At 52.1% G+C, this 25,301-nt stretch overlaps 1 protein-coding gene and 1 long non-coding RNA gene across 7 annotated transcripts in view; one reads left to right on the top strand and one right to left on the bottom strand.

Moving 5' to 3' along the window:
• The window catches only part of TSPAN18 (tetraspanin 18), a 190,843-nt gene that overhangs the window by 75,147 nt on the left and 90,395 nt on the right, over positions 1 to 25,301 (bottom strand). The gene's annotated exons all lie outside the window — the stretch shown is intronic.
• Positions 21,944 to 22,744, top strand: LOC130861326 (uncharacterized). The gene is made up of 3 exons (XR_009055567.1): positions 21,944 to 22,081; positions 22,229 to 22,352; positions 22,495 to 22,744. It is a non-coding gene; the product is annotated as an uncharacterized LOC130861326 (long non-coding RNA).

The following is a 25,301-nucleotide window of genomic DNA, read 5'->3' on the forward strand; positions in this document are numbered from 1 at the left end:
GGTGCTTGTTAATGGCCGGGTTCACTCCTGAAGGGCTGGGCCCTGCTGGCTTATCTCTGCTTCCCTGGCACAGGCCCTGCTCCCAGCGGAACTCCTGAAACGACTGAGGATGCAAGGGGAGAGACAAACTCCCAACCTCCCAGACAAGCAGGCACTTTCCTACCTGTTCTCCTGCTGGGCAGGAAGCCTGACTTGGTTCACAGTTTATAATAAATGCAACTCCATTTCCTCTTGGCCGGGTTGGCCCCAGCAGGCACACACCCAAAGTCGGCTGTTTCTGTTAAATGTCTGCAGCTCCTGGGACCGGCCAGGCCCCGACGGAGTCCTGATGTTTTGCTCCATGAGGCACCTCCAGTCCCACGTTCTGCAGCTCAGGACAGATCAGAAGCTCTGGCCTCCATAAAAGCCTACCGTACATGATCTCTCTCATAACTGCTGTCCTGCTTATCTCACTGGCTTAACTAAATGAATATGCAATAAGACATTCATCATGCAAGCACTTTCTAAACTAAAGGAATGATATGCATTTAAGGTATTGGCATTAAGAATAATCCCAAACACCAGATAGTGCCAACCTTTTCAAGACGCTTTTGGAAGCTCTTTTGAATCTGCAATGGAATGTGAATTAGTTAAAGATGCCAAGAAATTCACTTCAAACAAAACAAGGTGGCCAAATTAGGAAGTCCTCGCTCCAGGGAAGACAAAGCAACATATGCACGTCCCTGATCTTTCTCTCTACTAGGCTGTAGACGCCTAAGGACAGGGGTGGGACCACTACCTCTCCGACTGACACCCAAAGTAGAAAGAGGGAGCTTTGGGACCCGGGAAATCCAGCCCAGCCACTTGCCAACCCTGAGATCATGGGCTGGTTCCTTAAATCCCTTATTGCCAGGTGGTGTGGGGGCGTGGGAAGGTGGCAGGGGTGGCCGCTCCTCTCCCTGAGTGGTGGAGAGCGTCAGCTACGGTGAGACAGACGGGCACAGCACCTGGGTCCGCACAAAGGAAGCTCTCGAGAAGTATTTACTCTCTTCCTTCTCAAACTATCCCTAGACACCATGTAGAGTGTGGAAAACAAACTGCAGACTGAAAGATGTATTTGCAATACATGTGTATTACAAAGGACTTGTACCAGCATATGGAAAGAACACCTACAAATCAATAAGAAGATAAGAAAACAACCCAGTTGAAATTGGGCAAGAGTCTTGAAAAGATACTTCCCAAAAGCAGATCTCCAAACAGCCGACAAGCATATGAAAAGGTGCTCAGCGTCATTACTCACCAGGGAAATGCCAATAAAAAATCACAGGAGATACAGAACCACCAGCTGACTAAACCTGAACAGAGGGATGACACCAAGCGTGGGTGAGGAGATGGAGAGACTAGAACATTCACACACTGCTGGACAGACTGTCAAATGGCTCAACCATCCTCTGGCACTGTCTACGAAAGTCGAACCCACGACAACTCAGCATTTCCACTCCCAGTTACACACCCAAGAGAAATACCTGCATATGCCCAGAGAATGACCTGGACCACAATGTCCGTTGCAGCTTTATTTATAAGTACCCCAACTGGGAAACAACTCAATGTCCATCCACAGAAAAATGGATAAATCAGCTGTTTTATATGTATATATATATTTTTCACACAATGGAATATTACACAGCAGTAAAAACAAACAAAGAACTGCTGTCATGTGCAACAACATGGAAGGATCACAAAATCATTGTGTTGAGGGAAAGAAGCCAGGCCTGGAGGAGTTCATGCTGTACGATTCCATTTACATAAAGTTCAAGAACAAAAACAACAGGGACTTCCTAGGTGGCGCAGTGGTAAAGAATCCACCTGCCAATGCAGGGGACACGGGTTCAAGCCCTGCTCTGGGAAGATTCCATATGCCATGGAGTAACTAAGCCCGTGCGCCACAACTATTGAGCCTGTGCTCTAGAGCCCGTGAGCCACAACTACTGAGCCCATGTGCTGCAACTACTGAAGCCCACGCGCCTAGGGTCCGTGCTCCACAACAAGAGAAGCCACTACAATGAGGAGCCTGTGCACCACAATGAAGAGTAGCCCCCGCTCTCAGCAACTAGAGAAAGCCCGTGTGCAGCAATGAAGACCCAACACAGCCAATAAATAAATAAAACAAATAAATAAAAAAATAATAAAAAAGAACAAGAACAACAGTTTGATGGTGATTGAGGCCAGAACAGTAGTTACCTGGGGGGTGAAGGGGCTGAGGAAAGGAGAGTACCAACTGGGATGGGACACGGGAGAGCCTTTGGGCTGATGGGATGGGTCTCAGCCAGCCTCCTTGGCGTTGGCTAGGACCACTCCCTCACCTCTCATTAGGCCCCAGCCATAATGCTCTTCCCTCCGTCTTGCAACACTCGGATCCATTCCTGCCCCAGGGCTTTTGCACATCTTTTCTCTCAATCTGGAGCCCTCCTCTCCCCATTTCGGCATGGCCAGGCTTCACCTATATTTAGATCTGCATGGTGGTTACTTGGTATATAAAAAAAAATATCATTGAGCTGTATACTGGAGATGTGTGTATTTTACTGTATATACATTATTCCTAAATAGGATTTAAAAAAAAAAAAATTACCAGAGGGGACTTCCCTGGTGGTCCAGTGGGTAAGACTCTGCACTTCCAATGCAGGGGGCCCGGGTTCGATCCCGGGTCGGGGAACTAGATCCCGCATGCATGCCGCAACTGAGTCCAAACTGCTGCAACTAAGAGTCCGCATGCCACCGCTAAAGATCCCGCATGCCGCAACGAAGATCCTGCGTGCCGCAACTAAGACCCAGAGCAGCCTAAATAAATAAATATTTTTTAAAAATCGCCAGAGGATCCATCGGACCGGGCCACCTCTAAGGCCTATCAGCCCCATCATTTTACGATTCTCAAAGCCCGGAGAATGATTCTCAGGTTCTGATGCTGGAATTGGGAGACGGTGTGCTCTTTTTATTCTTTCTCTTCCCTTTCGCTTGCCAAGAGAGGCCCCTTGTCTTGCTCATGCTCTCTCCCTCACTCTGTGTAAGTCAGTCAGCCACTCCTGGCCCCATCACCCCATCTGCAGAAAGAGGCTCGTGCTGCCAGGACTCCCCTCCAGGAGAGAGAAACATGGCCATGCTCGGGAAATGCTCTGTGCATCACAGAGCAAAAATGCTAACTGCATTCCCAGAATTGCTAGCAGATGTCTCTTTGCATGGGGTCAAGTACATCCAGGCAGAATTGCGATCCCTACGCTGAGGGTGTGGTTTAAAACTCAAACTTGGCCCACGTGTGTTTTTTTGGTGTCAAGGGATGTGAGACAGTGGCCATGGAACAAAAGTCATCGTGGGAAAGGGATGGCCACTGGTTTGACCTGGGAAGGCACGGATGCTGGCGTGGTCCCTCAGGCTGTCAGGCCAGGACCGCGCTGGGCTCGTCCTTGAAGGAGACAGGCGGTGCCTGGCCTGGGGCTTCTGCTGGCCTTTCAAAGTAAGAAGCACTGAAGCTGGAGACTGGGGTCCTGGGATTGAGAGCTGCTTCTGCCCTGATGTGCTGTGTGACACTGGCCACCAGCTTCTCACCTCTGGGGCCTCAGTTTCCCCACTGCACTGTACAAGGCTGGACTAGATCATATTTAGAGATCCTTTCAAATAGAACTGTTTATGAGCTTATAAATTGCTTACTTCTTAAAGTCAAAATTACATCATGTCCCTACAGCTTCTTATTCAACTTATGGAATAGAATAAAGTCCAAACCCATGACCAGATCCCTGCCAATCTCCCTGGCCTTGGTTCGAACCTCTCCCTCACCTCTCACTAGGCCCCAGCCATAATGCTCTTCCCTCCATCCTACAACACTTGAATCCATTCCTGCCCCAGGGCCTTTGCACGTCTTGCCCTCTCAACCTGGAACCCTCCACTCCCCAGCTCTGCATGGCCAGCCTTCACCTGCTTTAGGCACTGGCTCAGAGGTCCCCTTCTCAAAGGCCTTGCCTGACCAGATAAGCAGTGCTTCTTTGTGGTTTTTGGGTTTTTTTTCCCACCTTCATATCACTGATTACAACATGCAGTCATTAGATGACTTCATGGCTTCCTTATTTTCTGTCTTCTGCACTGGAGTGTAAGTTCCATGTGGGCAGCCACTGTATCTGTCACCATTAAACCCTCTGACATATACACAGCAGACATTCAATAAATATTTGTGCAGTTTTTCATTCTCTCAGGCAGCACTCCAGAGCTCGTGCCACTCTCAGGAGCTCATGTAAGAACTTCCCAAAGAAAGAAAATGTTCAGGCATAGAGGACCCAGCAGGTACTGTGACAATGCCAGGCTCTCTGCATCCTTGTGTCATTTAATTCTCACTACAACCCTCGGAGATGGGATTAGTTGGGTAACAGGCTCACAGCAGTGAAGAGATGTGCCCACGGTCACAAACCCCAAGCCCTGAGCTTGGAGACAGATGGTTCCGTGCCACCTGCGGGCGTGTGATTCCATCTCTCCAGGCTGTGCTTTTCTTGTCTGTAAAGCGGGGCTAAGATCTCCTGCCTGCACTGCAGGCTGTGTCATGATCAAGCGGGATAATTAAGGCGGGACGCTTTGCACAGCGGCAAGCAGCGTGCAGCTGCGCTGATGCTGAAGCGCACGGAGCCTGAGGTTTTCTTTGCCCCTCAGAGTCTGCGCCCGCCCCTCTGGGAGGCGGCCAGGGAGGGAAAAGAGGACCTTCTGGAGCCAGCCTGCCCTGGACTGCCATCCTGCTCCCTCCCAGCTCAGAGCTGGGTGCCCTCAGGTGTGCACGTTCCCTCACGCCTTTGAACTTGAGTCTTCTCTGCTGCAATATAAGAATAATTCCCCACCCCCCACCCGCCGGGCTAAGAGCATTAAGTGAGATCACCTATGAAAAGGGCTTTATTCCTTCCAAAGCGCTGGGCTTGTCTTGTGATGTCCCACAGCTTCTAGCTCTGATTGTATCAACTTCCCCTAAAGAGAGAGAGAGATGCCTCCCCCGGTGAGACAGGCGAGGACACTCACCCCACCCCCAGATAACAATGCTGGCTGTCTTTTTTTTTTTTTTTTTTTAACTTTTTTTGGCTGTTGGGTCTTCGTTGCTGCACATGGGCTTTCTCTAGTTGCGGCAAGTGGGGGCCACTCTTCGGTGTGGTGTGCGGGCTTCTCATTGTGGTGGCTTCTCTCGTTGCAGAGCACAGCCTCTAGGCACGTGGGCTTCAGTAGTTGCAGCAGGCAGGCCATAGAGCTCTTGGACTTCAGTAGTTGCTGAGCATGGGCTCAGTAGTTGTGGCACGCGGGCTCTAGAGCACAGGCTCAGTCGTTGTGGCTCACGGGCTTAGTTGCTCTGTGGCATATGGGATCTTCCCGGACCAGGAAGACGTGTCCCCTGCATTGGCAGGCAGATTCTTAACCACTGCGCCCCCCCGGGAAGTCCCAACGCTGGCTGTCTTTATAAGGCCCTCAGTGCATGCCAGGCACCGGGGGACGCCCTCTCCAGACATCTCCTTGTGTGCTCAGCACTGAGCTCTGCATCACCATCAGCCCCATTTTATAGGCAGGTAAACTGAGCTCCAAGTAACCTTGCTCAAGTTTCCCTGGCCGTAGTGGTGAAGTTTTCTCCCCGTGGAGGACTTGGCCAAGGTGGCACCTTTGTTTCCTTTAGAGCAAGGCCCAGGCTGACCCAGGACACTGCATATTCCTGAGGCAGCCCTGCACTCGGGGGGGTCCTGGCCGTGGGATCCGCTCTTCAAGGGGCGGCGCACACCCACCCACCCTGACTGTGGCATCTAGGAGTGTGCACACAACGCGGAGTGCGCGTGGGGGGAGAGGCCCCAGCTCTGGGCCCCAGGGAGGCCGTCCTGCCAGGGAGCCTGGGGAATCAACAAATCGTGTTCACTTTGGCCTCCTTAGATGCAGAGTCACTGGCCTTCCCTGCCCTCCGGCTACTCCCCATCAACCAAAGGCCCCCCAGCCCCTAAAAGGCCCCTGATCACCTGGGGGCATCACGCTGTCACCCCCACCCCGCATCACGTGCTCCGTTCTGATGGTGCCAGTCTCGGCTCCAGAAAGCAATTAGATAAGATTAGCAAAGCAGAGAGAAGGCAGGTGGTGGGGGGGGAGGACTTGGCAGAAAGAGACCCCTGGGGCAGAGACTCTAGGAGGCGGGGAGGGAGGGAGTAGAGAGAGGCTGGATGAGAGGGGAAGAATGGCAGAGGGATGTGGATTTGAGAGAGGATGTGCAGGGGAGACAGAGGGGCAAGGACACACCAGAGGCCCCATGGGAGGGAGAGAGATGGACCAGAGGCCCCAGGCAAAGGGAACGAAGAGCCTGAGAGAGAAACTCACGAGAAGGAAATAGGCGGACGCAGGCTCATGTATTTGGCCTTGTCCCAGAGGGTGTCTGAGAAGTGGCTTCCCCTTGCAGGAAGCCAGGGAGGCAGTCGTCGTGGAGGAAGGGCAGGACAGGAGCTGGGAGACCAGGGTCCAAGGCACTAACGCTCCGAACCACCAGGCAGCTCCCCCATGGAGGTAAAGGAGCGGAAACGTCTGTGTGTGTGTCCACCACAGTGTTCACAGCAGCACTGTCCATGATAGCCTAAAACACTGGAAGCCACCTGCACCGTCTGTTCTCCAGAGAAACAGAGCCTATATATATGATATATATATATATATGTGATGTGCAGGTTATCACATATATATCATAAATCTGTGTGTGTATGTATCAAGAGATTTCTTTTAAGGAATTGGTTCATGCTGTTGTCAGGCTGGCAAGTCCCAAATCTGAAAGGCAGGCCGGAACTCAGAGAGGGGTTGATGCGGTCTTGAGGCAGAATTCCTTCTTTCCTGGGAAACCTCAGTTTTTGCTCTTACAGGCTTTCCACTGATTGGGTAAGGCCCTCCTACGTACCTAAAGTCAACAGACTGCAGATGGTAGCCACGTCTACAGAACACCTTCAGGGCAATGCCTCGCTTGGTGTCTGCTTCAGTAACTGGGCACTACAGCCTCGCCAAGCCGACACATCACACCACCTAACATGGTTTCCTCTGGCTGTGGTAATGAATTATCACGCATGCAGGGGTTTAAAGCAACCCACAGCTATTATCTCACCGTTCTGGAAGCCAGACGTCCTTTAAAATGAAACTCGCTGGGCAAAAATCAAGGTATTAGCAGGGCTGCGTTCCTTCCAGAAACACTAGGGAGAAGCCTTTTCCTTGCCTTTTCCAGATTCCAGACGCTTCCTGCGTTGCTTGCCTCACGGTCCCGTCCACCTTCAAGGTCAGCCATAGCCAGCCTCGTCTTTCTCGGGCTGCGTCACCCCGACCCTCCCCTTCTGCAGTCAAACCTCCTTCTGCCTCTTTTAAGGACCCATGTGATTAAACGGGCCCCACCCAGATCATCCGAAATAATCTCCCCATCTCAAGATCCTTCCCTTAATCACGTCTACAAAGTCCCTTCAGCCATGTAAGAAAATCTGTTCGTAGGTCCCGGGCACTAGGACATGGACATCTTTGGGGGACCATTGTTCTGCCTGGCACTCCACCCAAAGGCCCGACAGCAGTGGAGAGGACACATCGTGGTGGCTCCACCCACACCCAGTGAAAGAGGATGCAGCCACGAGACGACAGAGTCAGGGAGGGGCGTGATCAGAGCTGCGCTACAGATCCCTTTCCCAGCAGAATCGGGCCCCTGGGAGCAGTCCAGACCCCCGGGTCAGGCACAGAAAGGCTCTCAGGACATAAGAATCGGATCTCAGCTTAGAACTCCAAAGCACTATGACATCTGACAAAGGATTTACGGACTCCAGCCCCTGCACGGATGCGCTGTGCATCTGCAGGTCAAGGTCCTAACTTCTCTGTGACCCTTATCTTCACCAATCGTCCTGTGACTCTGATCCCAGGTACCACAAGCTGCACACTCACCACGTGCTAGCTAAGAGCATCACATACGGCAGCGGCACTGTCAGGGCTCCTCCCAGGCTCCCCTTTTGTGTGCTTCCTCCTCGGAAGGCCTGGACCTGCGGCTCCCGTGAGAAGGCTGCCCTTAGGCTGCTGGAGCCCTCTGTCCCTGTGTACAGGGAGCAGACGTGCCTGGGAGCTGACATCCCTCCCCCACGCTCCAAGTGGCCCTCAGCCAATGTCTGAGGGCGTGGGCGGATGACAGCCCGGCTCTCTTGTCTCAAATTGAGACAAATTCAGAGACGCAACTTACACCCCAGAGTTCCTGGAGGGGTCAGGCTGCAGCAGCCTCTGCGGGGTGGCACCTGGCATCTCTCCCTTCACTCTTCTGCTCCCCCAACCTCTTATTGGTTTCTCCTGGTCTCTTGTGGGGTCTTGAGTTTCATCAAAGTAAAAAAATAAATAAAGAAAAATCAAGGCAGAGGTAAGATGTGGATCAGATCCAGTTCCTGCACGCAGCACCTTCTCTGCTCCGCAGGGTGACCTGCCTGCTCACCGTCCCTCTTCCCTGCTGGCCACCCTCTGGGTTGACCAGCTTCCACGGTGAACTCAGTCACTGCAGCAGAGCTCCTGGGCGTAAGATGATGTCGTTCACCCTCATAAGCCAAATCCAGCATAAAAGATAAAAGCATTCAATACCTGTTCTAAGTGCTGGTGGCGTAAGAGGAAGGAAGGACTAAGCCTGGGAGGTCAGGGAGGGCTTTGTGGAGGAAGTGGAAAGTAACACCCTTGGCATCAGGGCAGCTGGAGGCAAAGGAGCAGCAATTATTTCACAGCCACCATTTGCGGCATGCCAGCGTGGAGCTGGGGGCTTCACTTAGTCTCTCATCATTAAATGAATCCAGCAAGGTACTCTCACTATTCCACTTTACAGATGAAAGAATGGGATCAGAGAGGTTAGGCTACTTGCCCAAGGTCACTAAGCCAACAGGAAGGAAAGCTAGGATTTGAACCCAGGTCCACACGTCCAGGACCCTACCCTGTGCCCTGAGTTATGAACAGCCGGGCACAGAAGTGGACAGTAGGGGGCAGACAATGTGGAGCCGTAGAGCTCCAAGTTGGGAGACAGTGCTTCTGTTGGAGCAGTGGAGGCAGGCTTCCTGGAGGAGGTGTCTTCCAAATGTGGAAGCTTTAGGCAGGCAGAGAGGGGAGGAAGGGCATTCCTGGTGGACGGGACTGTGCGTGCAAAGGCACAGAGTGGGAGTGCAGAGAGGTATTAGTGAACAGCCTCACGTGGTAGATGTCAAGGGGTACTGCCGGCAAAAGTCCCATGGGGATCCGGGACACCCAGGCCCATCCTCTGCACAAGGCCTTGAAACGGCAGTGAAGACTGGCACTGGGAGGTTTCTTTGCATAAGTGAGAGGGAAAGCCAGTGGGGGGACCGTCAGCTGAACAAGCAGACGGGCTGCTGCAGGGCTGGGAAGAGCAGGAGTAGTGGGGCCCAAGGCAGCGGGAACAGCGAGCGGGGAGCAGCCCTGGGAGGCCCGGCCAGGGTAGACCAACAAACTTGGGCTGTGGGGCCAGAGGAGCGGGGGTGGGAGGCTCCTCCCTGGGGTCCCTGGGAGAATGAGGATGCCACAGAGAGACAGATCTCTCCGGGGTCAATGGTGGTTTGGGGGGGGGGGCGGGGGGAGATGAGAGGCTTGCTCTGGGTTTATGTTTCAGTGGTGAACATAGAGAAAAGCAGCTCAAAGCAGGGAAGATTCTTTCCCGATTGGGGGAGGGTCAGACTCCAGACATGGAAGTTGAGGGTCCTGGGATGCGACGTGGAAACAGAAGCTGGGCTGGGGAGGGACAGAAGGAGCAGGAGGGAACAAGGGAAAAAAGAAGAGAGGGGAGCTGAGGATAAAAATGAAGTTTCCTTTCCACTGAGAGGAAAACACAGGAGAATCATACACTCACTCATTCATTCACCCACAACATGGACTCTGCTGGGACCTGCGCTGGGTGCTAGATGTACAGACATCGGCAAGATGCAGAAAACATGCTTGTGAAAAGGAAGAGACCCGGGGGCAGGCTGCCTGGCTTCGAATCCCACACAGTGGCCACTGAGGATGGATGCCAACGTGGGGTAGGTTACTTAACCTCTCTGTGCCTGTGTCCCTCGTGGGAAGAAGTGAGTCTCCTGATGCGTATTTCATAAGGTGGGGAATTGAATGAGTGACATACGACACAAGTCAAGAGCTCAGACGGGCTGGCATCTGCCCAGCTCAGTAAAGGGAGCGAGCGATTCCTCCCCTCTCCTGCTCCCCACGCTCCTTGACCACTGGCCCCTTCACTATTCCTTGAATCTCCCAAGCTGCTCCACTCAGGTAGTCTGTGAGTCTGGGCCCCGGTGCTCCCTCTGCTCAGGATCTCTTATCCTGGATCCTTGCTCAGTTCACTCCCGTGTTTCATTCAGGTCTCTGCTCGAACAGCACCTCCTCCAAGAGGGCTTCCTGGACCACTCTGTCTCGGGCAGCTCCCCGCCCCACCAGTTACTTCCTGAAGGAGAGTTCCAGGCGGACGGTAAGTTTGTTCACTGTTTCCCCAGCATGGAGACTACAGCCCAGCACAGAATGGACATCCACATACAAGACATGGAAGCAACCTAAGTGTCCATCTACAGATGAATGGATAAAGAAGATGTGGTATATGTATACAATGGAATACTACTCAGCCATAAAAAAGAATAAACCATCGCCATTTGCAGCAATGTGGATCGACCTAAGATTATCATCCCAAGGGAAGTAAGTCAGACAAAGACAAATACCATATGATATTACTTACATGTGGAATCTAAAAAAAAATACAAATCAACTTATTTACAAAACAGAAACAGACTCACAGACTACCTGAGTGGAGCAGCTTGGGATGTTCACAGAAAAGAAACTTATGGTTACCAACGGGGAAAGGGAAAGAGGAGGGAAAAATTAGGAGTATTGGATTAACAGATACACACTACTAGATATAAAATAAACAACAAGGATTTGCTGTACAGCACAGGGAACTATATTCAATGTCTTGTAATAATCTATAATGAAAAAGAATGTGAAGCTGTACACCTGAAACTAACACAATATTGTAAATCAACTCTAGTTAAATTTTAAAAAAACATATATTTGGGAATGAATGGGTGAGTAAATGAATGACCCAGACACTCTGATGACCCAAATGTCTAAGCAGGACCAGGGGTGATGAACGGGCTGTGTGGATAAGCACGGTGAAGGTCAGGTCTGGATTTGTGGGCTTGCTTGTTTCAAAGCCAAGTTCTGGGGTCCCCAGGGCTGGCAAAGGCCTGGGTGAAAGACCTTGAAAGCAATGAACAAAAAAAAAAAGTAACATCACTCATCAGCCTAGCATGCCATGAAGTCCTGACATCTTTTCTTTGGGCCACCTCTTCTGTCTGAGTCCAGAGCTCCAAGCACATATTATCTTTTCATCGGTAGGAGAGAGCCTTTCAACAGGTCTGACGGGGCAGGACAGACTGAGATTTCCAAAGGAGCTCTCCTGCTTTCCCATACTCTAAGCCAGAGTGGACAAGCAGCATCTGGTAAGCCATAGCTCCACTGGTCTAGCACAGCAATAGTACTGTGACATTTTTTTTAAAAAACTTTGAATGAGTTAGCAATATTTAACAGCTGGAAAATATTTCCTTAAAAATCCAAGTTTTAGGGACTTCCCTGGTGGCGCAGTGGTTAAGAATCCGCCTGCCAATGCAGGGGACACAGTTTCGATCCCTGGTCTGAGAAGATCCCACATGCCACAGAACAACTAAGCCCGTGCACCACAACTACTAAACCTGCCCTATGCAACTACTGAAGCCCATGAGCCTAGAACCCGTGCTCCGCAACAAGAGAAGCCACCACAGTGAGAAGCCTGTGCACCTCAATGAAGAGTAGCGCCTGTTCACCACAACTAGAGAAAGCTCGTGCGCCACAAGGAAGACCCAATGCATCCAATAAACTTAAAAAATAAAAATAAATTAAAAAAAAAATTCAAGTTTTTGACTTCACTTTTTTTTCTAATTTCAGAAGATCTGAAAATACCAGCACGGAAAGGTAGCTTCTCTCCTCAGATGGAGTACGTTTTCAAGTCTACCGCAGTCCCCACCACTCCCTAGTGTCTCCCAGACAAGCAAGTCATGGTTTATCACTGAGCCCGGGCTCCTGGTTTGTTTGTTCGTTTGTCACTCAACCTACTACTCACTTCTTCGTGTTAGCTGCTTGGCCCATGTAGGAATTTGAGGGATCCCTGGTCTAAGCACCCTTTGCCTCAGTTTCCTCACTGGTAAAGTACAAATGATCTTTCCTCCTAAAACCAAAGAAGTTGAATGAATGTGACCAGAATATGGCTGGTACCTAACTGATGCTCCATAAACATTTCCCACCCCTTTCCTGTCCAGCTAAACCGGCCCAGGCCCTCATTCTCCAATCAGCAAATAAATAGTGAGCAACACCTTTAAGCCAAGAGCCAGCACGATCCTGGGATGCGTTTGAACGACGAACGGACGTGTCACTGCCTCCGTGGCACTTGCACTATTATTAAATCAAATCACTATTATTAAATCCAAATCAACCTGTAAATCCAGTTTGAGACATGCGCCACAAAGGCACTAAATAGAGTGGAATGAGAGAGAAGAGGAAGGAGGGCTCCCCAAGGAGGCTGAACGCGGAAGAACGCGAGGGGCTTGCCACATGCAGAGGCTGGACAAGTGCTCTAAACAGAGGGAACAGTCGCTGCGGGGCCACTGAGGCAAGGAAGGGCTCGTACTGTCCTAGGAATTGAAACGAGGCTGATGGGGACGGCGTGGGGCGCAGGGGATGTGACCTGTGGAAGAGGGCAGGGGCAGACTGTCGCCAGGGATTTTATTCTACGTGCAGCGGGAGCACAGAATGCTGAGAGAGGCATGGTGGATCCAAACGGCCTCTTTCAAAAAGGCAGACAAAAGAAATGACATGACGCAGAGGGAAAAACCATGCCCTTTCCCTGGACTCGCAGAGCAACCGCCTGCACCACGGCTGACTCGTGCACTGCTCAGAACACAAGCACCTGTGTGTGCCCAGCCACAGGCCACCCAGACGTTAAGAGGCAGACCCACGGGATGAGGGGCTCTGGCTCTGGAGTCAGATTTCCATTGTCAGTCCTGGCTCTACCACCTGCCGGCTGTGTGACCTTGGGCAAGTTACTTAACCACTCTGTGAGTAGGTTGCCTCTTCTCTGAACCTAGTGAGAGGAGATGACGCAGGTAGACCCCTGAGCAAAGCGTCTAACACACAGAGGCTGAGGTGCTAACACTGGTGAGATTTGCAGGGACAATCCAAAAAGGCCCGCCGTTCATGTCCTGATGGAGGCCAACTTTTTTTTTTTAGCTTTCCCTGTTCCAGGAAAGCCCTTCTTTCTACTGTATCCCTCTAGCTTTGGGAGGTAAAGAGTGTTTTATATCTCCTATCTCCCACCGTCTTTCCTCAAGCCCTTTAAGGGAGATTTTATCATTGTTCCAAGCTCCAGGCCCGAGGCCCCACAGCCAACAGAGGAGCAGAGCGAGGGCACACAGCCTGATTTCCGAGGCCACGGCACCCCGCGTGTTCTGTAAGACATGCTGTGAAATCACCCACCTCCAAACATTCTGATGGAAAAACAAGCCCAGCGGGGTCTCTGTGTAGAAAGCGGGGAAACTCAGAATCCACAAAATGGCCTTGTAAAGGAAGACAGGCCCCAGGTGACACGGAAACCCATAGACAACCCACCCTGACGCGTTTCTATCAGGCTCCAGGGCTGATCCAGAGACCTGCCGGAAACCTTTAACGAGACAGCCCAGACCCTGACTCCCGTTGCAGCGCAGGTCTGCCAGGAGACACACCGCCCCTGCCACACACACAGGGGAGCCCTCTCGAATGCACCAAGTCAGCCAAGACTAGCCTTGTCCTAGGTGGGGCTCAGCTTCTGCAAGAGCCTGAGAACCCGCAGTGAGCCCCCGGGGCGGGGGCAGGTTTACATAACACAGCAAGACTCAGCGAGAAGCATGAGGGCCCTGGAGTCCCGCAGACCTTGTCTCCCACCCAGCGGCCCTCTTCCTCGTGATGTGAACTGGGCCAGCGACTTACCCTGGCTGGGCCTCAGTCCCCTCAACTGTGAAATGGGGATAAAAGTCAGCCCTATCTCATAGGGTGTCCTGAGGATTAAAAGATCACTGCAAAAGCTCCCACAATAGTTTCTGACACATGGAAGGTGCTGGATAAATGTCAGCCTCTTAATTCACTGCCTTCTAAGAGTCCTTTGGTTTGGAGTCAGATAGAGATCAAAAAAGGGAACTCTGACTACCATTGGTACTCAGGAAGCATCAAGGGTGCTCGGGTCAGAACACCCCTGGTAGGACTTCCTAGGTGGCGCAGTGGTTGAGAATCTGCCTGCGAATGCAGGGGACACAGGTTCGACCCCTGGACCAGGAAGATCCCACATACCACAGAGCAACTAAGTCTGTGCACCACAACTACTGAGCCTGTGCTTTAGAGCCCGGGAACCACAACTGTTGAGCCCATGTGCTGCAACTACTGAAGCCCACGCGCCTAGAGCCCATACTCCGCAACAAGAGAGGCCACCAAAATAAGGAGCCTGTGCACCACAATGAAGAGCAGCCCCCACTTGCCACAACTAGAGAAAAACCATGCATAGCAACAAAGACCCAATGCAGCCAATAAATAAATAAATAAATAAACTTTTTTTTAAAAAGGGCTTCCCTGGTAGCACAGTGGTTAAGAATCCACCTGCCAATGCAGGGCACACGGGTTCAAGCCCTGGTCCGGGAAGATCCCACATGCTGCGGAGCAACTAAGTCTGTGGGCCACAACTACTGAGACTGCACTCTACAGCCTGTGAGCCACAGTTACTGAGCCCGAGTGCCACAACTATTGAAGCCCACTGCCTAGCGCCCGTGCTCCGCAACAAGAGAAGCCACTGCACTGAGAAGCCAGCGCCCCACAACAAAGAGCAGCCCCTGCTCTCCACAACTAGAGAAAGCCCGTGCGCAGCAACCAACACCCAACACAGCCAAAAATAAATTAAAAAATAAATAAATCTTTAAAAAAAAAAAAGAATACCCCGGTCTCCCAGGTAGGCCCTGACCGGTGCCCACACCCCAAAAGGCAGTGCCAGGCTTCATTCTCAGCATCACTTCTGAAACCTGGGTGCGTTCCTATTGTTCTATTGGCCACACTGACCCATGAGGACCTGTTTGGTATCTGTCTCCAGGACCAAAGAAGGGTTTACTGAGGACTGGGGTGGGTGGATGTTGATTTTTGTATTCTCAGCACCAAAGCCTTTTATACCGGCTGGTGCCAATCAACGTCTGTGTCATGAATGAATGAATGATGGCAGCGTCCCTGTGGAAGCATCAGCCGGGCAGTCCGTCCTTGCTTAGGCTTCTCCCGAAGTGGAATAATAATCTCAGCAGTCACAGCACAATGAAAAGGGCCCTGGCCCTGTAGCCGCAGGAAGCCCAGCCGTGTTTACGCTGCACCTCACCGGGGTGAGAGAAGCCGGCCTCCGGAATCCCAGGCACAGACCCCAGGGCCCCGGGCTTTATCTCCCAGCTTTCTCCTTCCTCCCATTGTCCCCGCCTGGCTTCCCACAGCCCCAGGCCAAGGGCCCGGCTTTGTTTGGAGGTCACTGAGTGGCCCTGAGGGCCGGGCTACAAGGTAGAGCAGAATGACCCACTCCCCTCCTGCGGACACATTCCTTTCGCATCTTTCCCAGGGACCCTCCCCCTCACAGCTTGGTTTCCTCAGAAACATGGAGGCCACCACATCCCCTGTCCTGCCCCCATCCCTAGCCGGCTGGTGGTCGGAGGCCCCCAAGAAGCCAACTGATTAGCTGAAGTGGAGAATATGCAGCAAAATACCGCACCGAAGACGTACCCGGGACGGTACCTCAGAATGCTGAATAAGGCGCGCTAGGAAGGGCACGGGATGGGGGTGGGGCACCCCCCTAGTGCAGGGGACAGTCCATGGAGGGGGCCCTGCAAACACCCCAGGAGCCTCCGGATTTCTCAGAGCTCAGCTCAGCTCAGAGGAACTCAAAGGCCTCCACGCCGAGCCTTCAGCTGTTTTTCACGGAGGCTTGAAGCCCCGGAGAGCAGGAGGCAGGGGGTGGCGGGAGGGGTCCAGCACCAAGCCTTGCCTTCTCACTGATGTACAGCAGCCGCCACAGAGCCGAACGCCGGTAGCTGCTAAGAGACGAGCGAGAAATAAGCCTCATCGACCCTCGACCCGCGTCTTCGAGTGTGAGCGGAACGGAGGGACCCAGCTCCCAGGGGCTGACTTCTTTCTCCTCCTCCCCCTCCCCCAGCTCCTCGACTCCAAAGAGCTCCTCTTATTGTCACAGAGAAGGATGGAAAGTGCCAAAGACAAAAAGATCTCCTGGCAACATCAATTCTATTCACTTTGCCCTTAAACCTGAGTCAGGACCTCTCATCCCTGGGGATGCAACGGCGGAGAGGTGGCGCGGGTGCTCACAGCCACGGCTCACGTGTGCTGGGGGCGACTGTGTGGCCGGAGGGTCCTCCTCACCCTCACGGCAACTCAGGGAGGATTTTACAACCGCTCAGAAAGTTTAGAAACCTGCCCAGTGCCACCCCGCTGGCGGGTGAAAGATCAGGTGCTCAGACCCAGCCTGCGCCGACCCCGAGCTCCTTTAATCCCCTTGAGCTGCTCCATCGGGACTTAATATCATACAGTTGGGCAAACTGAGCCCCAGATCAATGACTTGTCTCTCTTTTGCGCTCAGGAGCGGGGCCTGGTCTTCGTTTGGGGTCTAACACTTCCTCAGTTTTTTTTATTTTGCTTTAAAGGTGATTACTTATTTATTTATTTAGGTCGCACCACGCACAGCATGTGGGATCTTAGCTCCCAGACCAGGGATCGAACCCATGTCCCCTGTGGCGGATGTGCGGATTCTCACCCACCACAGATATATGTATCTCCGTTAGATAGGCTGTGTGTCCTCAGGCTGCTGGAAAGTGCTCCTCAGATAACCAAAAGGGGTTGTAATTCCAGGGCAGGGAGACTGACTGGGCTCCAAACACGCGTGCTTTCCTTCCAGAGTGAAGAACGATGGCTTGAAAAGGGCTGCTCAGCCAGGAACTACATTTCCCAGCCTCCTTTGCACCTATGTGGCCATGTGACTCATTTCCACCAATGGGAGTGGGAGTGATGTGAGCCCTCCTAGGCCAATGTGATGAGGAAGCAGATGAGCCCTCTCTACCTTTTCTTCCTCCTTCCGTGGTGACCCTGGAAGCCTCCTGTTGAAGATGGAAGGAAATAAGGGCCCTGAATTCTGTTTGGCATTTTCCACTTTCATTGAACTGTTGCTGAGTGAGAAATAAATTTGCATTGTGTTAAACCACTGAGATTCAGGCTTTACCTCATACAGCACTCAGCGCTGCCTTAGCCAATATGCTAGCCTTGGGTTCTCATTTATTACAACCATCTCACCCACAACCATTATTGAGAATGCTGGGAAGGACCCTGGCAACCCCAAAGGCTCAGCTAGAAGTTCGTTTAATTCAGGAAACATTTACTGAGCACTTCCTATACTTGGTCCCGTCTCACCAACATGTAAAAGTTCTCTGGTAAACCCATTACTTTACCTCTACACCCATGGACAGTAATGACCCTCTCTTTTCTGCCTTTCACAGTCATACTTCTCACAGGAGTTGTCTACACCTCTCATCGCCATTTCTGCATCTTCCACTTACTTCTCAACCCCCTCCAGTCTGGCCTCCATCCCCAACCATACAAAGAAACAGAACCAGCAAAAGTCTTCCTTCTCTATACCCACCAAGGTTTGGAGTATCATGACTTCTTGGAACCTCAATTCCTGCATCAAATGGCCTCACCTTTCAGGAGCACAGCTGTCCACACAGCCTGTCTACAAAGCTGACTCCTTCTGACCCTAACTACACCTCGAGATCTTTCAGCTCATTTCTAGAAATTCCTATAGACACCTAATATGTGTTAGACAACATTCTAGAAGAGGAAGAAGAGGTAAAAAAGAAACCATCCTCGCCCTTGAGAAGCTTTCAGTCAAGGTAGGGTAATTTAGCCCCATTTTTCAGATGAGGAAACTGAGGCTCAGAAAAGCTAAGTGTTTAAAATAACATAGCTGATTGGCGATATCTTGCCAATTGACCCAACACACAGGAATCATCTGAAAAAGATCAACGAAGATGATGAATCTCCTTAAAAAAATTAAAACCTTAATATGAGGGGGCTTCTCTTGTGGTGCAGTGGTTAAGAATCCTCCTGCCAATACAGGGGACATGGATTCGAGCCCTGGCCTGGGAAGACCCCACATGCTGTGGAGCAACTAAGCCCATGCACCACAACTTCTGAGCCCACATGCCACAAATCCTGAAGCCTGTGTGCCTAGAGCCCATGCTCCGCAATAAGAGAAGCCACTACAATGAGAACCCTGCTCACTGCAACCCTCCTCTACTTGCCACAAGTAGAGAAAGCCTGCGAACAACAATGAAGACCCAACACCGCCAAAAATAAATAAATAAATTTATTTATTTATATATATATATTTTTAAAACCCCCCAAAACCTTAATATGAGCCTAACTCAGAATTCCCAAATGGAGACAAAGAAAAGAAACTGAATAATCCCAGGTTCAACTTCTCTTTTATTTTATTATCTGTAATGTTCTAATAAAAGTCAAGCACTCTTAAGCATCCCCAGTGAAACCTAAGGAAATGTCTGGGTCTTAATTTTAGCTCCATGCCAAATAGCCCAATATCATATGAGTTAAAATTATTTAACTAATTATGAAATTATTAAAGGTCACATCCCCTCTCTGTGCTTCAGTTTCCCCTTGTGTATGATGAGAGAGCTAACCTAGTGGTCACGCGGGCTCGTTGCAGTCCTCAATATCTGTGACTCAAGATTTTCCCACTTGCGGATCAGACATCGGGAGTTGCCTCCCCGTCCACCTGCCCCTCCTGATAAGTGAACATTTTATGGAGCGCTTATCCAGTGCGTCACGAGATTGATGTCCTTTATCTCTCATAACAACCCTATGAAGTAAGGGCTATCATTTCATAGATGACGATACCAAGATGCAGGAAGTTTAAGTAATCTGCCCCCAGGATGCACAGCACGTGGCTGAACCAGGACTGGAACCCAAGCAGTCAAGCTCTCAAGGGCTATGTTGGCACCTCCCACAGTCCCATCTATTCGCAAAAGGCTCTGCCCATAGCTCCTGAGGAGTGGACAGCAGACCACAGACCCCTGCCCCCTTGCCACAGATGATGGGACCAGGGAGGACACCGGTGCCAAGGCAGCCCATCATTTGACCTTTGGCAGCCTAAGGCATGGCCCGGTGGGGAAGACGTTCAGACCCCCTGGGGGAGGCCCCAAGGGCACTGGCCATGAGACCAAAACCCATGAGAACACAGGGTCCACTCCCCAGGGTCAGGGTCCAAATTAGCAGACCCTGCTAGTCAAAGACGAGAGAGCACAGAGCCGCCCTGAAGGGGCCTGTGCAGAGTTTAGAATTCTTCAGATGGTTTTCTAGCTCTAGGAGCTTGGAAGTGGCCCATTTGTGTCCCTTGGATTTCCTTGAACTCTGGATGTTTCTTGACAGCAACCTCCCTTCAGTGGCTCTAGCGCGTGGCCCTCAGTCCCCCACCATCCCAAGGAGCTTCCTGAAACCAGCACCTCTGAGCAAATCGACTCCCCTTCTGCTTGCAAGGCGCCTTCTCTGGGTCTGACTGCACCTTTACAAAACCAACACGCTCCTAATAAGTAAGCCATTGGCTCAGGCACTGGACTTTTCTGTAATATAGAGATTTGTGCTGTCACAATATTTACAGTAATAGGATTTGACAAACAGAGCACTGGTGTGGAGACAGTCTGCATAAAAGGGAGAAAAAAAGAGAGAGAAGGGTTTTTTTGTTTGTTTTTGTTTTTGTTTTTGTTTTGAAAGGAAAAAAAACCCTTTCCAGCTCAAGAAAATGGAAAAAGCAGAATGCGTAACAGAGGGGAGAAAAGTCAATTAAATCATGATAATTACTTCCGCTGCCGCGCCCGACAGCAGCATGAGCGTCTATTAATTAGGATTTCCATGTTGACTGTGGCCGTTTGACTTCAACGAGGCTGCCAGTGGGCTCCGTAAGAATGTTCTCCTGGAGAGCAAATGTGTGAAAATATTTTCACCCTGACAATTAGCAGTTTTAAAGAATCACACACACACACACACACACACACACACACACACACACACACACACACACACAGAGAGCTGGGTTCCCTGGGCCCCTGTAATTAGCATGAAGTGCAGCCTCCACCTCCACCTCCAGCAGTTAGGGTACCCCAACCCCACTGCTTATAACTGCCAGCGCCTCTGTCTAATTAGCACTAAGATGCTTGTCAGGGTGCAAATTCCTACAGGGGGGCACAGACCAGGAGCCTAAAGGAAGTGGCAGCATTATCTTGTCCAGACCCCTGCCTCTGGCAAGACCAGCCCAAATCACTCAGGAGAAGAGTCCGTCTTAAGGCAACTTTGAAGGAAGGACATTCAGAACAAGTTGATTCCATCCTCACATCTAGAAACCAGAAGCGTAGATACCAGCGGATGTTCTAAACGAGCGGTCCCCAACCTTTTTGGCACCTAGGACCAGTTTCGTGGAAGACAATTTTTCCATGGACTGGGGGAGGGGAATGGTTCAGGTGGTAATGGGGAGCGATGTGGGGAGATGGGGAGCGATGGGGAGAGATGGGGAGCGATGGGGAGAGATGGGGAGCGATGGGGAGCGATGGGGAGAGATGGGGAGCGATGGGGAGAGATGGGGAGCGACAGAGAGTGATGCAGAGAGATGGGGAGAGACGGGGAGCGATGGGGAGAGATGGGGAATGATGCAGAGAGATGAGGAGAGACGGGGAGAGACGGGGAGCGATGGGGAGAGATGGGGAGTGATGCGGAGAGATGGGGAGAGATGGGGAAAGGCAGGGAGTGATGGGGAGCGATGGGGAGAGATGGGGAGCGATGGGGAGAGATGGGGAGCGACGGGGAGTGATGCAGAGAGATGAGGAGAGACGGGGAGAGACGGGGAGCGATGGGGAGTGATGCGGAGAGATGGGGAGAGATGGGGAGCGATGGGGAGAGATGCGGAGAGATAGGGAGCCATGGGGAGAGATGGGGAGCTGTAGATGAAGCTTCGCCCGCTCACCTGCTGCCTCCTGCTGTGCGGCCTGGTTCCTCACAGGCTGCGGAACAGCACCGGTCTGTGGCCCAGGGGTTGGGGACCCCTGTTCTAAACAGTCCGTGAAACCCAGGTCTGAGATGGTTCCCCCTGTTCAGACAGGCAAAGGCCTGCGACATTTGCTCCCACGGGGCCTGTCAGGCCCGTCTCTAGAACATCAGGGTCAGGAGTGCTGTGACAGATGGTGGGCCACTTGGCAAATGAGGGAACTGAGGCTCAGAGAAATGAGACTGTGCTTTTTAGTGGCAGGGCCAGGACTCAGGCCTAGGCCAGCCAGGCCTTAGACAAATGCAGGACACTGGACCAGTCACCCCTCAAAAGCCCATGCCACCCTCCCTGTGTGCCCTGAGAAGCACAGAACAGAGAACTCCGGCGAGGAGCCTGGGTGGGGGCCCTGGTACATGCTGTCTGGCTAGCTGGTGGGACTGAGCCAGGAAATCCTCCGGCCTTCGGGCCCCAGGCCCTCCCTGGCCCCAGAGCCCAGGGCAGAGGAAGGGCAGGGTCGGCGCCCAGGAGAGCTGCGTCCTGGAGGATGTATAGAAATAGCGTCCTCTCCACAGGCAGGGCTCGTGGAGGGAAATGGGCTTTCCTGTCATTCACCGTCTGTTCTGCGCCAGCCAAGTCAAACAACAGAGACTTGCTCACATCACACAGCTAGCCAGAGGCAAAATCTGGACATCCTGACTTACAGGTTCTTGCTCCCTGCCCTCCTAGCCCAATAAATATTTCAGGCTAAAAGGAACAGTTATCAGCACTCAGCATGGAAAGAATCAGAGGTCTGTGGACAGACCCTACGGCTTCTTGGATGCATGGGTGATCTCAGCTATGGGACTCCCCTCTCTGGCCTCAGACAGCCCATCTACAAAGCAGGAATGACCACAGGTACCTCTGGGGACCATTGCCAGGTTGGATGTAAGCGAGTCGGCACTGGGGGAAGTTCCTGGAGCACAGTGGCTAAGGGTTGGGACCCAGGGAAGGGTGGCCTGGTGAGATTTCAGCTCCTGGGGCCTCATGTCCTCATCTGTGAAGGAGATGGCAGGGGACAGCCACCGCACAGCTGACGCACCTAAGGCACTCTGCATCGCACCTGGACCACGGCGGGCGCATGGTGGGTCTGCGCTGGAGTGATGTGTCAGTCCTTCTGCGCCTCGAGGTAGGTGCGTTAGATCCCAAGTCTCCCCTCCCCCATAACAGAATGACTCATCCAGACTCTTGCCATGTCATGGCCTCACGTGGGCAGTGACCACCCACCCCTTGACTTTGGGCCTGAATGGGTGACTTGCTTTGACCAACAGGATATCAAAGCAGAGGCATGGCTGTCCCTGCATGGCTGGGAGGGCCCTCTTGGGCACTGGTCAAATGCTATGAAAAGAACATGTCTCAGGAGCCGCTGCCCCTTCAGCCTGGCCTGCAGAATAAACACGCATAGAGCAGACTTCACAAGCCCCTGAAGCTGCTGGTCCAAGGAGAATGAGAGACATGGAACAGACTCCAACCCAATCTGCAGCCAGAGCCTAGAGTCCAGGCCAGCCCAGACAAGGTGCAGTTGACCCACCGTCCTTGAACGTGAGAATAAATGTTGCTTTAAGACACTGAGCTTTGGGGTCATTTGTTACGTGGCACTATTTTTGTGATGACAAATGCAACTCCCATTGTGCTATGAGAAAGAGGGGCTAAGCGACTTGCTCAAGCTCACGATGCTGGCAGACAGCAAAGCCGGGGCTGAAACCCAGGCTGGCCCCCTGGGGCATGCCCTCTACTGCCCCTCCAGCAGGCTGAGGCAGTGATGCCTGCGAGGTGCTCCCTGAGCAGTCGCTGCCAAGCAGACCCCAACATTCCCCCCTCCGGCCTCGTCCTTTCCTGACAGGGGGCCTTGGTTAGAGCAGCCCCATCAGACTGCATCCAGGCCGCTAAGCCCAGCTCTGGGACCAGAGCCCAGCTGGCCACAGGATCCCCTGCCCTAAAGGTTGCCCCCACCCAGGCCTGGGCTCTCTGATTTATCACCCTCTCATGCTCCCTTGGCAGGGACAGACCCAGGTGAAATGGAGGAAGAGGGACAGCAGACAGCAGTCAGAGAGAAAGCTGCCAGGTTCTTGTTGGGAATCGATCTCCTGCACCCAGACAGCAGGCAGCCGGGGAGCCAGCTCCTTCTAGTAAATCTACCTTCACTTTGGCTGGGAGGAAGCAGGCCCGGGGGGAGCAGGAGAGGACGGGAGAAGCAGGCAGTCAGCGTCCACTCCCATGGACTCACTCCCCGACGTGATCCTGTCAGGGCACAGTCTCCAAATGTGCGCAGGGCCCTCCCCTCCTCGGAGAAGGCGGCTGTTACAGCAGAAAGAGCATGGTGTTTGCAGTGAGATGGGTTCCAATCCAGGCCTCTTCCTAGCTGCCTGGCCAGAAATCAGCTCTCAGGGCCTCAAAGCCTGGTATAAGGAGAAAAGACTTAAGACCCATCCCCAGGGTTGCTGGGAAGCTCTCATGGGTTATGAGCACGCGGGCCTGATGTAAACTCTAAGGCGGTCTAACACATTAGCTAATCCTATTCTCTGATGTTGATCTGTGCCGAGGGTGGAGGCACAAGTACTCAGTGCCGATGCACCAGAGGGGAAAACACACAGATGCTGAAGATGGGTGCAAGCACAAACACATCCAAAGCAGTTTCCTGCCAATTTAGTCACGAGTGATGCAGGAATAGCAGGTGTGTGGGTTGCATGTCACGAGTGATGCAGGAAAAGCAGGTGTGTGGCACGCATGCAACCACCTTCTAATTCCCACCCGTGGCAGACATCACTAATCGATTACGATACTCTTTGCTGATCAACCCAGAAGAGTCCTCAGGATCCTTTCAGCCCAGTGCACTGGCAACTGTTATCACCAGTCTGAATGGGCACTAACAGTAAAACCTATTTCTCATCCCTGGTCTAGTCCAGCAATCTTGTTTTGCAGAGCAGAAGCCCAGAGTGAGCAGCAGACTTACCCCAGGTCACACAGGGAGGCACAGCGATAACTCAGGTCTCTAGATTCTGGTGCTGTGCCCACCTCACCGGAGCTTCTGCACCTGCTGTCACTCCCTCTCTCCTCTCCCCTCCGTAGCCACCACCTCCGGCCGCCACGCTGGAACCTTCGTGTGCTGCTGCCCCACACCAAGCCCGTTTCCACCTCAGAACCTTGGCTCCTGCTACTTCCCCTGTCTGGAAGGTTCCTCTGCCAGTGCTTTGCACTTCCAGGTTCTTCTGACGGTTCAGGTCTTCACATAAATATCCCCTCATCAGAGGGGCACACCTGACCACCCCACTGTCACTCCCTCCTGTTACCCCATTCCATTATCTGTGTATCACTTTCACTCCCTAGAATCATCTCATTTATTTGCTTGCTTTAGTTTTCCTTTTATCTGTGTGTCCCATCAGACTCGAAACCCCATTAGGTGGTACCTAATGGCTCTGTGTAGCTGCTCTGTTGCAGTGGCTCAAAAAGCTATTGATGAAAGAGTGAATGAATGATGGATTCTTCCTGTGGGATCCAACTCTCCTAGAGGGCATTGCTCTCTGAAGCCCCGGTGCTAACCCAGGCATGGTGCATCGCATGGGACAGACACTTAGGAAGTGTCATCAAAAATGAAGGAGCTGTCTTGTTTTCAGGGCCTCAGTTTCCACATCTATAAATTTGGGGCATTGGGACAAGTCAACACTCTTCAAACCGTGTGGCCAGAAACCCTCTGGAAGCGGTTCCCAGCAGCTGCTTTGTTGCTACAGATTTCACATCAGCCAGTGAGCAAACTCCAGACAAGTCGGTGAGGTTCCAGGAAGCTCAGTGTCCTCCTTGCCTTTAAAGCCCTGTGCTTCCTAACTGGAATGGAGAGGGAGCAAACCTTTCTTCTGTGAAAAAACGGTGCTGGGAGGTGGCAGTTGTCTTTTTTTAACATCCTTATTCTGCAACAGGAAGAGGCTGTCAATCAGATGCAGATGTCAGTCCTGAATTTTTTTCTTTTTTTTTTTGGTAATTTTATTGGTAAAGGAAATGAAGTCTGGGCCCCTCCACCCTGGTGCGCTGCCGACATGCCCGAAACAATGCAGCATTTTCCAGTAACAATGAAGAATCAGCC

Source organism: Hippopotamus amphibius, chromosome 9, assembly GCF_030028045.1.
Source record: "Hippopotamus amphibius kiboko isolate mHipAmp2 chromosome 9, mHipAmp2.hap2, whole genome shotgun sequence".
Lineage (NCBI taxonomy): Eukaryota > Metazoa > Chordata > Mammalia > Artiodactyla > Hippopotamidae > Hippopotamus > Hippopotamus amphibius.